This window comes from Ceratotherium simum, chromosome 30 (genome assembly GCF_057802395.1).
Source record: "Ceratotherium simum simum isolate JZ-2026a chromosome 30, ASM5780239v1, whole genome shotgun sequence".
NCBI lineage: Eukaryota > Metazoa > Chordata > Mammalia > Perissodactyla > Rhinocerotidae > Ceratotherium > Ceratotherium simum.
The window spans coordinates 3,380,687-3,393,393 of record NC_141929.1 but is presented as its reverse complement, the minus strand read 5'-3'; the positions used below and the strand labels follow the sequence as shown (position 1 = coordinate 3,393,393).

At 46.5% G+C, this 12,707-nt stretch overlaps 1 long non-coding RNA gene across 1 annotated transcript; it reads left to right on the top strand.

The window, feature by feature from the left end:
• The first annotated feature begins 3,695 nt into the window (after positions 1 to 3,695).
• LOC147913078 (uncharacterized) lies at positions 3,696 to 7,748 on the top strand. The gene is made up of 2 exons (XR_015549176.1): positions 3,696 to 3,858; positions 7,425 to 7,748. It is a non-coding gene; the product is annotated as an uncharacterized LOC147913078 (long non-coding RNA).
• Positions 7,749 to 12,707: the final 4,959 nt, after the last annotated feature.

The window sequence follows — 12,707 nt, the reverse complement described above, 5'->3', positions numbered from 1 at the left end:
AGAGGTGTGCACTGCCGCAGTGGGAGGCTCTTTTCTGCCCTGCCTCGCACTCCACGTGTGAGGAAAACAGCAAATCCCACCAGCCCACGGGATGGCAAAGTCCCCAGCACCTGGGACTCTGGGAGCAGCAAACACACAAATGCCATGGGTACTTTGGAGACAGTCCCTGAGAGCACATGTGGTTCCCATCAGGCATGCCCTGTGCAGCGTCCCGTCTGTCGACAACTGATCATTACTGACAAAGTACCCTCCCTTCCAATCCCAGGGAGCAGTCACGCGGCCAGCCTGTGAAACCTGATTGGAAACAGTGGGTTTGACTGAACTCAGCCTGGGGCCCTGTCGTAAACTGCAGCAGCTCCATTTTGTGCTGAAATGCGTGAGATGTGTGAACGCAGTGTCTCCCCTGGTGCCCTGGCTTCTCCCGAGCCAGAGTGGGTTTCACCAAACTCACAGAAGCACAGAGTAGAATGACGATTGCCAGGGGCCGGGGATGAGGAAGACGGGGAGATATTGGCCAGAGGTACAAACTTCCAGTTGTAAGATAAATAAGTTCTGGAGATCTAATGTGCAACCTGGTGACTAAAGTTAATAATACTGTATTGTACACTCGGAAGTTGATAAGAGAGTAGATCTTAAATGTTCTCACCGCACACCAAAAAATGGTAACTATGTGAGGTGATGGAGGTGTTAACTAACCTTATTGTAGTAATCATTTATATATACATGTATCAAATCATCACATTGTCCAGCTTAAACTTACACAATGTTATATGTCAATTATATTTCAATAAAGCTGGAAAAAATAAGAGAAGTGGGTTTTACAACTCAAAGGAAACCCGGGTTTGGGCTGGAAAGAGATTTCCCCAGAACAGGCTGGAAGATGGTTCAGTGGAATGGAAACCTAGGACTGGGAGGTTGTTAGAAATGCGGAACCTCAGCCCCCACCCCGACCTGCAGACTTGGAAGCGGCACTTGGTCCCCAGTGAGCCCTGTGCATGTTCGAGGCTGAGAAGCTCTGCAGAGGAGGACGTGCACCTTCAGGAGGGGATGCTGATCTCCAGGCTGGCCCCGCCAAGTGTTTGCTGTGTGAAGCTGGGCAGGTTCCTTAACTTCTCAAAGCTCCACTTTTTCCCATCTGGTAAAAGGCGTCCCACAGCATTCGGTGACTTTGATAACCCTCTGCTTCAGAATCATCTCACGGCAGGTGTCTAGTTCCTACTGCTGCAAACAAATTACCTGCGAATTCAGCAGCTTACAGTGATAGATTGTCCTGGGTCCCACAGGACTTTCAAATACACCCTGGACAGTCATGAATTTTAAAATCCCATTCATAATTATCTGAGTCCATCTGACCCTATTTTACATATAAATACAATGTTTCAATATGCACTAAATTTCTCAGGAATGTAACTACTATGGACGCCCAGGGAGGTTTGTACTATGCTTGTTCAGAACTTGCACAAGGGTGATCGCCACATCAGAAAATCACGTTGCTAACGACAGTCCTTCTCGTGGTATTTGAGTCATCAACAAACACTCCTGTGTTCAACCCACATTTGTAGATGTTGCATTCTCAGTGCCTCTTTGCAAGCATGCAACAGCCAATTCTAAGTTTTTCATCAGGAGTTTAAGCAGCTGTTGTCTTCAGCATAGTGTATACTGTATACTTTCATTAAAACCTTGGAGCTGCAAATTTATGGAGCTGATTCAACGTAAGGGAAATGCCTGCCATGTAATTTAAGGACCAAGCTAGTCCTCATTAAGTCAACCACCCAAATCAGTTGCACTTTCTAACTGAAAAAGAAACTCTCCCTTTCGTCCATTCAAATACATGTGTTAATAGATGCCTCCAAGGACAATCATCTTATATTGGAATTCTAATTCTAAGATAAATAGAAGACAGATACCAGTTAACTAGAAATGTAGAAGGATGGATGGATGGATGGATGGAAAGAGATGATGGATGGATGGATGGATGGATGGATGGATGGAAAGATAGATGATGGGTGAATGTATGGAAAGATAGATGATGGATGGATGGATGGATGGATGGATGGAAAGAGATGATGGATGGATGGATGGATGGATGGATGGATGGATGGATGGATGGAAAGATAGATGATGGATGGATATATGGAAAGATAGATGATGGATGGATGGATGGATGGATGGAAAGAGATGATGGATGGATAGATGGATGGATGGATGGATAGATGGATAGACAGGCAATGAACACAGCCTTCCCTTGATTTTGTCACCTAGATAAAATTAGGCTTAAAAATATCCTAGGGAAGCTCTCTTTGCTTTGTCCCCCGAGGACCACCCTTGGAGATCATGTACTCCCAAAGCCCCACTTTGTCTTAAACCGTGGGGGTAATTTGTCATAGTAAAATTCCATGCTTTTCTTTAATAAAATACAGGAAGAGCATTGTGAAAGGAGAGGTGAAAAAATGAGAAGAGGAAGGCAGGCAAGTTCAATTCTGTGGAAGTTGATTCCCTTAAAACTATCCATATTCAAGTAACTCCTAGAAAGCCTCCATGTGCCCCTAGGGGAACTAGAGCCGTTCACAACACCCTTTGTGGATTTGTACTATTCCATTAGATGACATCCCTTGTGCTTCATGGGACACAGTTGGACAAGCCGTCAGTCCAGTTCAACCCTATTAGTTTACAGAAGCCAGAGAGAGCAGGTGGCTTGTCCAAGGGCACAGAGCAAGTGGTTAAACTGATCCTAGAAAAACCCCAAGCCCATTTTCCTCGGCAAACTCAGCTGAGACATGGAAGCCATTCTGGACGCAGACACCTCAGACCCTGGCCTCCCCCACATATGTCAGTCACCTGGGAGGCAGACACAGGGCAGCCCATCCCCCAGTACACTGGAAGCTGACTTCCTGAGAAGCTCCTGTGCCTGGCTCCTCAGCAGGCCTCTCCACTGAAGAGAGGCGGGAGCCCGGGCAAGGGGTCAGGGCCGAGGAAGGAGAAGCGGAAGACGGATGAAGCTGAGAGGGATTTCAACGCTGATCGTAGCCCTCCCAGGTCCACATCCCTGGTACCCGGACCTCTTCTGAAGGTGTCTCCAAATATGCAGCTGGTCTTGGAAGCCCACGTGCACCGAGGTGGCATGCCCCAGGATTATAACGCCTGCCGGTCAGCCTGTCTCACTGCCAGACTTGGGAACAGAAAGGACGACTATCTGTGGGTGCTCATTGCAGAGGATATTGCGTCCAGGCTTCATTTCGAGGCCCAGGGCACAGGTTTTCTTTTGCTCTGGGGCTGCCCGGCTGTCTAAGCTTGCAGGCTGCAGCCAGGATTGCTGCCTTTCACCAGGAACCCCCTGGAAACTAAACAGACGTCTCAGGGGGCTGTTTATTCCACCCGAGAAACAACAATTAGGCAGCCAGCAGCCACGACAGGCGCTTGGAGAAACTCTGACTGCAAGATGGCAAGAACCAAACAGAACTCACCAGTAAATCTTACGGTGCGGGGTGGGGGGTGGGGGGGAGGTGGTGAAAAGAACAAAGAAAAGAATAGGGTCAGAGGGACTGTTAAGTTGCAAGAGCATTTGGTGAAGGAGGAAGCCAGAACATGTTCTCACATGCTCTGTTTATGAGAGGAACCTGCACATTTATAGGCCCCTGCACGGTACTTGCTGAAGCTCATGGTTTGTTTTGTTTTCCAGCTGAATTATATATGCGCTTCATTGGTGGAGTCTACAGATGGGGTTTGTTTGCTGGTGGGTATGGCAGCCTCGAACGAGAAAGCTGGTGGACTCCGGAGAGGTCTGCTCGTGCGTCTGAGGACGGAGGAGGGCTGTACCCACCTCACCCCTGCACATCACACCCTCTGCTTCATTACCAGGTACTCGCTTTGTCTTTTTAAGATTTTTTATTTTGGAAAATGTCAAACCTGCAGGAAAGTTGCAAGTAAAGTAACAACCACACGCCTTCCACCTGGATTCCCCTGTTAACATGTTGCCGTGTTAGGGTTCTCTCTCTCACTCGCACACACACACACTCACACTCACTCACACATTATTGTCACTATTGCTGACTTTTCTGAGAGTCGTTTGCAGACATCACATCCCCAAGCCCTTCAGTACGTAATTCCTAAAAACAAAAACATTCTTTCACAAACCCTGACACAATTATGAATTTCAGGATGGTTGTCACTAATACACTGCTGTCTCCCATAACAGTTCATATTCCAGTGTCCCCACTAGTCCCAATTATGTCCTTTATACAATGTTTCCCAACCCGGTGATGTGTCATCACGCTGGTTGTCCCATCCCTTCGGTCTCCATAGATCTGAGACATCCCCAGTCTTTTCTCATGACACGCATTTTGGGATTGTACAGGCCAAGTGTCGTGTAGAATTTCCCTCAGTTTGGGTTAGTCTGATGTTTCCTCATTATTAGACTCAGGCTGTGCATTTAGGGTAGGAACTGAAGTGAGGCTGTGTCCATCTCAGGGCATCCTATCAGGGCCCATGATGTCATCTGTCCCGTGAATGGTGCTACGATTTTGATCACTTGGCCAAGGTGGGGGTCCCCAGGATTCTCCACCATACGAGCACCTTTTCTTTCCATTGCAGTTCAGAAGTAATCCACGGGGACATCCGCTGAGCAGTGCAAATGCCCTGTTCCCAACAGACGCACTCATGGTTTCAGCCTCCAGCAATGATTTTTGCTGAATCAACTCGATGTTTTCTCTAAATACACTCACTTTTTGCTCAATTATTTTAAGAGGAAATACTATACCCTGCCGTAAATGAAACACTAGCATCATTTTTTTCTATAAAAATGAGATAATATAAACACAAAGAAACAAAGTTACCTACAATTGCCTTCTAATGACTCTGAGCTGAGCCTTGCTCTCTGTGAAAAGGAGAAATTATCACCTGTTGGAGAGTTGTGAAGGACCATTAGCACCCAGCAAAGGCTTTCTCCATGTTGCCTCCAAGAACTAACCCTGTAACTGAATACTTTGTAGCACTAAGAGGTAAACGTGGGGACTCTGCCCTGCAACACCCCAAAGACACCGCTCAGCCCACCCCCGCCTACTTACGGGATTTCACTCCTCCCCAGAGTAACCTGGACTCTGCAATTTGTTGATGTTCCAACTTTAGTGATTTGGTGCTCATGTTAACCCTGCAGCTCAGTCTATAACGCAGAAGTGAGTCATTTTCTTCCAATAAACTCTCTCCCAGGGTGTGAAACAGATCTTCAGAACAGAGCCGCTCTGTCAGGGGTGAGAAGCCTTCAGCCCACATGCCCACAGCCCCATTCTCTCTGAGATGACCCCTAGTCACTGCCACAGAACCCCGGTCTGCAAAGGAAGAACACAGTTTGAGAACAACCATCCTAGAACATAATGACAATTGTAGTCTAGATCCCAGAAGGGGTGCATTCCAGAGGACAATGAAGGTGAATTCCAGCATCAGAGAGAGAGTGTGCGTTCTAGAACACACAGAAGGGAACCCAGTGTGGTGTGGGGCACAGAGAGGCCAGCATACTTTCCCAAGTTCATTTATATTTATTCTTGCAGATTTATTAACCACTTAGGAGGAAAAGCATTTTTAAAGCAGATATGCACCATGTCTCAACCTCTTAGAACACCCTAGATTTCACTCACTGCTCACAATAGCTGTGTCACATGGTGTTAAGATGGCGATTAGCCCCATGTCACAGATAAGGATGCTCAGTTCGTAGAAGCAAAGTTTGCCAAGTTACTCAACCATTCGGTGGCAGACCCAGATTCACAGCCAGGTGCCTCTGACCCCGCAGCAGCGCTCATGGGCAGGGGAGACAGGGCTGTGAGACCACCGACCGGGAGGAGGGGCGCCTAGCAGTGTGGTGCCACCTTCTTCCCACTCTAACAGGACCTCCGGGAAAGCTGTGAGGACTGGCTTTTCCTGACTTTAACTCACAGGAAGAAAAACCAGGAAGAGGATGCAGACTGCAACTCTCTGGGTCCATAGCTATTTGGAGTTTGGATCTCGTTTTTTGTTTTGTTCTGTTTTGTTTTAACATATCTCCCTACACACAAGGCTCTGTGAGGGTGGTGATCTCTGGGGAAGCTTACAGAAAGCATTTCACAGGCATCATGTGCCCTGAGGAAAAGCCACAGGTCTTGGTGGTGACCCCAGGACATTATCCTTCAGGCTACTCTGGAGCTTCGCCAGTAGTCAGGGGAGGGCCAGCCTGGTGTCACTTCCACTTTCACAGTCAGAACAGACAGTTTGGACCCTGTGGACCCAGCGCAATACTCTGTGAGGGACCATAGTTGGGTGGGGGGTGGGAGATGAAGGCTCCATGTCCCACAGATGTGGCAGACGCAGCCAGCACTCTCCTCTTCCCCTGGAGCTCAAGCAGAGAGCATGGCACACGACAGCAACTCTGTCCTTGCAACTAGAGCCAAGAGCCTGCAAGTCAGACAGACTTCATTCAAGTCTGCCAATAACTAGCTGTGTGACCTTGGGCAAGTGACCCATCCTTTCTGAGCCTTTGAGTGCTACAAGAGCAACTACAAAAGTTTCTTGGAAAGATTAAACAGGAAAACATAGGTAAAAAACTTGAAGAGTAACTAACACGTAGTCAGTCCTCAATCAATGTCAAATACTATTAAAACAATCAGAAATTCTGGGGAGATCTTGCACTGGAAAGGAATTGTTCTGCTTCAGTTATACTGTGTTTACACTGTATATCCAGGTATGTTGTGTGGGTCTGTTCAGATACACATTGCATCACTGAATGCCCAGCTAGCCCTTCATTTAGGAAACAGTCTTCATACACATACATTGGGTACATAGGTTCAGATATACATTGAGTCACCGGAGCCCCAGCTCTCCCAAGAGCTCGTAGGGAGTTTCCATACAAAAACCTTGTATGCATATGTTCATAGATACAGTGTATCACTGAACCCCCAGCTATCCTGTGATGTAGGAAGAAGCTTTCATATATAAACATTATTTCCGTATGTTCTGGTATATATTATATCGCTGACTCCCCCCCACCTCCCCCCTGTCCTATGATCTAAGAAGTACTTTTCATACATAGTCATTGTATACATATGGTCACATACACAAAGCATCACTGAATACCCCCCAAGTTATCCTATGAGCTAGGAAGTATTTTTCATACATATACATTATTTCTCCTTGTTCAGGATAGAGACGTAGGATCTTTTCATTCATTTAGGTCTTCTTTAATATTGTTCAACAATATTTTGTGGTTTTTATCGTATAAGTTTTGCACTCAGTTAACTTTATTCCTAAGTATTTTATTCTTTTTGATGCTATTGTCAGTGGAATTGTTTTCTTAATTTCATTTTCAGATTGTTCTTTGCTAGTGTATATAAAAGCACAATTGATTTTTGTAGATTGGTCTTGTATTCTCAGCCTTGCCGACCTCTTTATTATTGCTATAGCTGAGCCCGAGATCGAAGGAGCCTGTGTTCCTGAATCACCACGTGGGAAGACATCTGGGAAATCCACAATCTAGTGTCACACGGGCAAGAAATCGACTCCTATTGTGTTGGGCGCTGAGACTGGGGGGTTATCTGCATGACAGCTGCCATCACCGGAGCTAACAATCTGCGACTTCATGCCTCTTCCTTTCTTGATCACCACCCCCCAAATGAGGAGCCTGCCCTTGATTCTCTTTCTTCTTATTTGTTTCCTTCTTAGCTTTATTAAGAATTGAAATTCTTTAGCTATTTGTGTCACTGATAAAATTTCTATCTTGCCCTAAATGCAGAGACTGTGTTTGCCTCATTCCTCACTCTATTGCCTGTTAATGCGGTATGCAGCCCACTAGGCGAGAGCTCGGTCAGTATTTAGTGAGTCTGTGAATACACATTTCTCTCTTTGTTTGGCTTCTGCTGCCATGCTTTGAGCACTTACTGTGTGCTAGGCAGTGGTGAGGGCTTTAAGTGCATGGCATCTCATTGAACTCCCCCAGCATTCTTCTAAGGGAACTATTATTATCCTATTCCAAATCCAGGAAAGGCAGCATCAGAAAAGTGAGGTTGCCTCCCCACTGAGTTAGTACTTAGCTAACAAGAGATAGAGTCAGGTTTGAACCCAAGCTTGAACGCATTCTTCCATGAGACAGCCTCTCAGTTCTTCTGCAAATCAGACGACATTTCCACAAGACCTGGTTCTGTGGGCAGCCTTTTAGCTTTTCCAAATCCTTCCAGGCAGAGTACATATCTGAGAGTTTTGGGGTCCCTATAGCTGCTGAGATCACAACCAGGGACCACCCAATGGGAAAGATGGCGGCTGGAGTGTAGAGAAGGGGCCTGAGGACTTTGGGGAGCTTTCTCTCCTTGCCTGTCTCTCCTTTGAATATTGGTTTAGCTTACACATGAGGAAACTGAGGCTCAGAGAGGCTAAATAACATACACCAGGTCACACAGCTAGTGGATGGCAGAGCTTGGACTGGAAGCCAGGTCTAATCTGACTTTTATCTTTACCTACAGTCCAGCATAAACAGGTGTACCTGGCTGTAACACATCACTTGGAGATAGAGGAACAACCACACCCAGAATGTCCTCAGGATTTATTGGCTACCAGTCTGGAAAATGCCTCTTGCAAATATATATTTAAAATTTTGCACAAGAGCAGAATATAAAACACCTGTATATAAATATCTCCCTCCCTCCTCTGTCTCCAATGCCATGTTCACCCTGATTTATGGAAGCATTTCCTTGCAATAGGATATGCTGGAAAGTTTGAGCCCCGCTCAAGAAAAAGTGGAGTATGTTAATTTCAAGGCAAATTAATTAAAATGCAATCCAAGCTCTTTGGAAATAACACAGAAACAGTATTCAAAGATTGGTGTCCGTCCAGAGAGAAACAGGCCCTCCCGCCTTCGGCCAGCGTGGAGACAACCTTGTTCTGTCTCATTTTCATCTTAGACTTTTGATTTTATCATTCAAGGAGTTCAGCTTTGGGTATCACTTAGCACTTTTTTTGTTAGTATTCCAGTCTTTTCACCTTTTCAATAAATATGAAATACACAGACTGCTGAGTCAGGTGGGGTTCACTTAGGACCCAGCAAGAATCCGATGGTGCATTAAAAGGAGGTAATTTGAGGAAAGTTTAACAAAGGGACTGCCAAAGGTGGAGGCAGAATTTAAGGAAACCAACACAGGATAGCACAGAAGCCCCAGGTAGTAAGACAGGGGTAGTACCCCCTGCAAGGCTGCAAAGGGAGGAGGGAGAACAGGTACCAGAGCCCAAGGGAGGCAGCAGCAGAGCAAGGGCTGCCTGACCAGAGCCCTGGCCAAAGGTGGAGGAAGAAAGCTGAGGGAAAAAATCCTCCGACCTTGCTCCTGCCTTCTGGTCTCTACCATGCCTCCCGTTGGCCAAACCCAAGCAGGAGCTGGAGAGTAAGGTAGCCAGTAATGCAGCCCATACAAGTCAGGCTCCTGGGGCACAGAGCAAGTGGGGCAGGGGGCAAATAGAAGACACTCAGCACAGGTGGTCTCATCTCGTCTCTTTCTAGATGTGTGTCGTTGACAGAGCACTTAACCTCTGTGTGCCTCGGTCTCCTATTCTGGAAAATGGAGACAACAGTGGTCCTGACACGGGTAACTCTGTTGTGAGGATTCGCAGCCAGCCCTCAGCCAATTGTGGCCGCTGTCAATATCTGTCCTGTCATTCACAGGACGCCAAGGGTTGGAGGCATGCAAGACTCAGCTATGTAAAGAGAGCTCATGTCTTGGCCCCTTCCCCATGTTCACATGAAAGCACGCTGAGACCTCACAGCCACACACCCTATATACCATGGGGGTAATAACAACAATAACATCAATAACGTAACTACACAAGAGGATTACTGCAAGGATTGAATGTGTACTAAGCACTTAGAACAGCATGTGGACCAAGGTAGATGTGGCAGACTGAAAACATGGCCCCAGGTTTTCACAGCCTCAGAGATGAGACGTTGTTCCCCCACCACAGATAAAGTCTGTCTCCCCACCCTGTGAGCCCAGGCTGGGCTGTGACTTGCTTTGGCCAATAGAGTGTAGCAGAAGCCGTGGTGCAACGGTTTTGAATCCAGGCCTCACGAGCTCTCGCGCCATCCTCCAGAGCCCCGTACGCTCACGTAGGCAAGCCCAGCCAGCCCGCGGAAGCATGAGGGACCACAAGGGCAGCCGTGAGCCCCCTCGCTGGGCTCTCCCCAGCACAAAACAAGCAGCCCGGCACCGACCCAGCAGACAACCACCAACGCGTGGACGAGCCCAGCTGGGCCCAGAAGAACCTCCCAGCAGAGCCCAGCCCAAGCTGCTGTAGAATCATGAGTTAAGTGAACGGTGTTTTCAGCTGCTGTGTCTCAGGACTGTTTGTTACACAGTAAGAGCTGATTGAAACAGTAAGTATTCAGTAATTGGTAGCAGTCATTATTATTGCTATTATTTAGTAGCAGTTGTATTAATCTGGCTGGTTGGACCCTAAGTCATCTCTTCCCCACAAATATTTATTCAGCTCGCCGAGCCATGAACTTTCCGTGTATTATCTCATCCAATCTCTCTAACCACCCTTCTAGGTGGTGCTCTGGTCTCTGTTTCTCAGCTGAAGAAACAGCTTCAGCAAGGGGACTTGATCCTAGTCCAGGAGGAGGAGAGCCAGACCTTGGGCCAGAGTCCACTGCCGTCCCACTGTCATCGCCGGCCTCTTGGGATGGTCATGTACATTGCCTGGATTTTCTCTAAAGCATGGCGTTCCTTGAGCACTTTAAATTTCATTTTAAGAATTTTGTTATTTCAGGATGGATGGTGACAGGAAATTCTGCATAGCGTTCTTTCTACCCTTGGTGCAACTATCCCAATCACCCCGTGTTGGCCTGGACTCTTTCAGCAACAGGAGCTCACACGATGTAAGCAAGACTCGGTCTTTTGCTTTTGCCGCCTTGTGGCCCTGCTCTTCTCTGCTGGTGACATTCCCAGTAACTCCAGCCAAAGTGCTACAGCAGCTCCGAGTGACGGCCCTGGGTCACGTGCCCATCCCTGAGGTGACCCGTGCATTCACAGGGTTGAACAGTGGTTATCCACAGGTCTTGGGAAAGTGTGCAACCCTGGAACAAGGGGTGAGGACAGCCCAACCTACCTGCAAGGAGGGAGATTGGGGAAGAGGGATCAGTATGCCATTACCCAAATAAGAAGAAACGGCAGTGGGGCCCAAACAGAGAGATTACAAAATCCTAGCTCTGATCTGTGGACTTGCCCTGGTCCAAGGAGTGTCCTGACAGTCCCAGAAGAGGAACAAGCCTTGCACTCTGATCACATCTAATCCTGGAACCTTCTAGAAGGTCAGAAGACGTTACACACCAAAAGATCTAGTTTCTAGATTTACTTAAGTAAATCATAAGATATTTTGGCAACTTCCCACCACGCCATCCTAAAATGGCTGTGGGTCCTTCAGTAAGTCCTATAACTTCTTTGAGTTGTTTCCTCACCATAAACTGAAGATATTAATATTCATACTCAGGCCATAGATACAAAATGTCCTAGATAAATGCCTTAACCAAATTATTCCTTACTGCTTTTTTTTATATAGCATTTCATAAAATGGAGCTGAAAAGAGATGACAGTTTTCTTGTTTGCTCATATTCCTAAATGGGAATCCTACTCATGCCTCGGTCTGTCTTGTCGGCACCCACTTACTGGCTGCTTGTCAACACTTTTCCCGTCTTTGGAAATTGGTATTTCTTGGAAGACAGTTTGGTTGCTGGAAAGAGTCATAAGCAGGTGGCTTTGGTTCATTTCCATAGATAGAAAGTAGTTCCAAGAATCAAATAGAAAAGCATCAAGTCAAATGTCAGCCTCATGATTGGTCACAAAACTCCAAGATAAAGGGTTAATTTTCTTATAACAAATCAAATCATTTTAGTGTATAATTTGAAAAGGTGCCCCAAAAAAGATGTCACAAATAGAGTTCACCCATTCTTGAGTTGAAGATACAACAGCAAAGGCAACAATAACAACTGGCATGTCTTGGACCCCACTCTGTGCCAGGCACTGCTCTCAGCCTTCACCGAACAACTCATCCATTCATCCAGCAATCCTGTGAGATGACAGCATTATTATCCCCATTGTAAAGATGAGGAAACTGAGACCCAGAGGCCCAGGGAGGCTACTGAGAGAGGATGGAACAGGTGGGCAAAGCAAAGAAAAAGAGAAAAACAAGGAGGGAGAGAGGTAAGGGAGACGATAAATGGCTTCCGGGGTTTCTACAAAGTTTCATTTCTTATTTCCTTTTTTCTCTTTTAAAGGGTGAGGCTGTGGCACTGAGAAGGAGAAATAGGCACTTCTGTAGTCCAAAGGGGATCCTGTCACGATCTCCAGCTCTATGATAAAGAACTTAGTGTTCTTACATAGCAAACTTCCCTTCTCCTTAGGAAAACTGTCGCTGGGGTGATCTTGGGAAGGCTGCCATCTAAACGCTGCCCCTGTTTTCATAAGAGGCAGCTTTAGGTTTCCTTCTCTCACTTTTGCATAGCAATGAAATACAAAGAATGCCGGGCCCCCTCCCAGCAAAGGAGCACATTAAAATTCATTCTCTCCTTTCGTCTTTTTACTGTTTATTTTACAAACAGAGACACAGTGTCTGAAAATTCCAGTAGCTCAAAGACACACTTTTCTAGTGAAACCTAACTACTTTCCACTTCTGTATCTGAAAACGAAGCAAAATCTCTCTTCAAAAGA